Source organism: Hylobates moloch, unplaced genomic scaffold (genome assembly GCF_009828535.3).
Source record: "Hylobates moloch isolate HMO894 unplaced genomic scaffold, HMol_V3 SCAFFOLD_2, whole genome shotgun sequence".
In the NCBI taxonomy this organism is placed as follows: Eukaryota; Metazoa; Chordata; class Mammalia; order Primates; family Hylobatidae; genus Hylobates; species Hylobates moloch.
This window is the reverse complement of record NW_026652277.1, coordinates 165903111-165907193: the sequence shown is the minus strand read 5'-3', so window position 1 is coordinate 165907193 and position 4083 is coordinate 165903111. Positions and strand designations below refer to the sequence as shown.

The 4083-nt window shown below is 50.4% G+C and overlaps 1 pseudogene; it reads left to right on the top strand.

Annotated features, from left to right (window-relative positions):
- The first annotated feature begins 418 nt into the window (after positions 1-418).
- LOC116477931 (U2 spliceosomal RNA) lies at positions 419-518 on the top strand (annotated as a pseudogene).
- The last annotated feature ends 3565 nt before the right edge of the window (positions 519-4083 follow it).

Sequence of the window (4083 nt, the reverse complement as noted above, 5' to 3'; positions counted from 1 at the left end):
TGGCCTGTTCTGTGTCTGTGACCAGGAATTTCGAGCGAGGGGATTCTGTGTGGGGGAGGACCCTGTCGTCACATGCTGGGAGATGCCAGCTCACAGGTGCCACATTCCCAGGTGTATTCAGCCCTCTTCCTCTGCACCCTGCAATTCTGCAGCATTCCAAGGACTGGGCTCTAGTTCTCTTACACCTGCAGCCATCTCCAGGAGAGCTATAAGTGACATCACGATGGCAGAGATAATGGTAACTACTACTTATTAAGAGCTACATGTTACTATTAACCATGTGCTCCGCATGGACCATCTACTTCTTCTGTGATACTGCAGAAAATGTGGTATTGTGCCCAATTTACAGACAAGGAAAACTGAGGCCTATAGATACCCAGACACTCACCCAGGTACACAGAGCAGGAAGGAGAGCTCAACAGCTTCTGGGCCTTTTGGCTAAGATCAAGCGTAGTATCTGTTATCAGTTTAACATCTGATACTGAAGCGGTGTCGTCATCTCACACCGAGGAAATCAAGGATGCAGACACACAAGAAGAGAGGTTAAGAGTGGAGGTTTAATAGGTGAGAGAAAGAGAAAAGAGAAAGTGTCCTTTCCTGCAGTGAGAGAGGCTCCCGAGTGGGTCTTCCAGTTTCGTGGTGAAATGCACAGGGTTTTACAGACCAGCTGGAGGAGATGGTGTCTGATTTACATAGGGCTCAAAGATTGGTTGGAGCAGGTGTGCCATTTACATAGCACAAAGCTGGCTGCCCCATCCTAATATTTTATTATGCAGATGGGTTCTCTACCTGGTTGGCGCCATGTGGCCTGTTCCTTTACTGTACACATGGTTGACAAAGAAGGGAACGTGGAGACTCCGTGTTGAACATGCCTGATCCCCAGGTAGCCTTTTCTTATCGGCACAGCTGCCGGTATTCACCCGTGCAAGCTTCCAGCTTGCTTTTCTATGTCTGCAGCTTGATTTTTCGGGCTGCTCTTTGTTAGAAAAGAAATGATTTGGGGACGGCTTTTTATTAAAAGGGAAACCTTACCAAGGACTCTCTTACCCTCACTAACTGCCTAAATAATTTCTTTTTTAGGTCCTGTATCAGTACATCCTCTACTAGAGGACAATATATCAGATGAGTTTTTGGAGGAGGGAGATGGGATAGGAGCGTGCTGCGTCTACTTCACACATTGACGTATGTTGCAGTACCTCCAGGATTGGAGCATGCCCTCAGGGGAAGAGGTTAAACAAAAAGTAGAGCTTAGATTCCATCAGAGGCTGGTGGATCCGTAAGGGGCACCTCTTTTCGCTGGGCGGCACTGCCTTCCATACACCAGTGCCCATCCTGCCTGCCAGTCCCCCTCCAAGTCCTGCTCTTCCCTGGGGGCCGGCCTGGGCAGTGGGAAAGTGAAGCTGGCATTGATTAGTCTGTTGGCTCCCGGTCTGCTCTCAGATCGAGGAGGTGGGGGCAGTGTTTAGGCAACACACGAAACCCTCATTCCCCCATGGGAGCCAAAGGTCTCAACATCATTTTAGAGCTGATGACACAGAAGCCCAGGGATGGAAATGGCTTGTTCTGAGCCTCTCAGGGTAGCAGTGGGACCTTCTGCTCTTAACCTGGGGCCAGTGCCGGCTCTCAGACCAGTCCAGTCAGATCAGGGCCTGCTTTTCAGGGTGTGGCCTTTGTCCACCACCCTGCAGGTCCTGGAGGATGAATGAGGCTCTAAGTTAACTGAATGTTGACAACAAAAGGTCTGCAAAATGGGCAGGGCAACGCCTTGGGGACCCTAAGGAGATGGTCCCCGCAGATGTTGTTGGGGCCTAATGTTTTCTGAATCCTTTTTAGGGTCACGTGCATTATAGAGCTGGCTCATCTACACCTCTGCCACAGCAACCCTGGGAGGGGCATCTTGGCATGGAAAAAGTGAGGCTCAGGAAGATTGCATGACCTACCCACAGTCACGTGGCCTGTAGGCAACTGAACCAGTCCTTGAATTCAGAGCTGCCTGAATCAAGCTCCCACGTTTTCAACATGTGACCACACTCCTCCATGCTGAGGACGTTTCTGCTTGCAAACTGGTGTTTTTCTGGAAGAACAAAGAAGGCCGTTCCAGAAAAATCTGCCTGATAATGAAAAAACCACTCTATTCCATATAGGTAAGCCCGGGGACCAGGTGCCTGGACCTGTGAGGTGAGTGTGACTCCGGGGAGGAGAGAAGCACAGCCAGGCTGCCTCACCTGCCTTCCCTAGGCAGCGGCCCCTGAGTGGATCCACACAAACTGCAAGGACTTTTGGAATGGATGGAATTGTGTCCCCCCCCAGAATTCACAGGTTGAAACCCTGCCCACCAGTGTGACTGCATTAGGAAACGGCCTGTAAGGAGGTAATGAAGGTTAAACGAGGCCAGGCTGGGAGCAGTGGCTTATGCCTGTAATTCCAGCACTTTGGGAGGCCGAGGCGGGTGAATCACTTGAGGTCAGGAGATCGAGACCATCCTGGCCAACATGGTGAAACCCTGTCTCTACTAAAAATACAAAAATTAGCTGGGCGTGGTGGTATGTGCCTGTAGTCCCAGCTACTTGGGAGGCTGAGGCAGGAGAATCACGTGAACCCAGGAGGCAGAGGTTGCAGTGAACTGAGATCGCGCCACTGCACTCCAGCCTGGGCGACAGAGTCAAACTCCATCTCTCTCTCTCTCTCTCTCACACACACACACACACACACACACACACACACACACACACACACACAAATGTTTAAAAGAGGTCCTAAGGATGAGGCCTTAATTCACTGGATTGGTGTTCTGAGAAGTAGGGGAAGAGACGGCAGAGCTCACTCTCTCTCTGCAGGTGTACAGAGAAAAGGCCCCATGAGGACACAGCAAGAAAGTGGCCACGTACACACTAGGAATGTTACAGGAAAGGGGTCCCAATCCAGACCCAAAGAGAGGGTTCCTGGATCTTGCACAAGAAAGAATTCAGGGCAAGTCCATAGAGTAAAGTGAAAGCAAGTTTATTAGGAAAGTGAAGGAATAAAGAATGGCTACTCCATAGGCAGAGCAGCCCTGAGGGCTGCTGGTTGCCCATTTTTATGGTTATTTCTTGTGCTAAATAAGGGGTGGATTATTCATGCCTCCCCTTTTTAGACCACATAGGGTAACTTCCTGATGTTGCCATGGCATTTGTAAACTGTCGGGGTGCCTGTGGGAGTGTAGCAGTGAGGACGACCAGAGGTCACTCTCGTGGACATCTTGGTCTTGGTGGGATTTAGCCGGCTTCTTCACTGCAACCTGTTTTATCAGCACGGTCTTTATGACCTGTATCTTGTGCCGACCTCCTGTCTCATCCTGTGACTTAGAATGCCTTCACTGTCTGGGAATGCAGCCCAATAGGTCTCTGCGTCATTTTACCCAGCTCCTACTCAAGATGGACTTGCTCTGGTTCACATACCTCTGACAAAACTGCAAGGACTTTTGGAATGGGCTGAATTGTGTCCCCCCTCCCCCCCAAATTCATAGGTTGAAGCCTTACCCCCTAGTGTGACAGTATTTGGAAATAGGGCCTATAAAAAGGTTATTAAGGTTAAGCGAGGCCCTAAAAATGAGGCCTTAATCCACTGAACTGGTGTCCTTAGAAGAAGAGAAAGAGGCCAGGGGCGATGGCTCATGCCTGTAATCCCAGCACTTTGGAAGGCTGAGGCAGGCAGATCATGAGGTCAGGAGATGGAGACTATCCTGGCTAACACAGTGAAACCCCTTCTCTACTAAAAATACAAAAATTAGCTGGGCATGGTGGTGCGTGCCTGTAGTCCCAGCTACTCAGGAGGCTGAGGCAGGAGAATTGCTTGAATCTGGGAGGCAGAGGTTGCAGTGAGCCAAGATCGCACCACTGCACTCCAGCCTGGTGACAGAGTAAGACCCCGTCTCCAGAAAAAAAAAAAAGAAAAAGGGAAAGAGACACCGGAGCGCGCGCTCTCTCTCTCTCTCTCTCTGCAGGTGCACAGAGAAAAGGCTGAGTGAGGACACAGCAAGAAGGCAGCCATGTACACACCAGGAAGAGAGGCCTCACCTGAAACCAACCCTGAGGGCACCTGCAG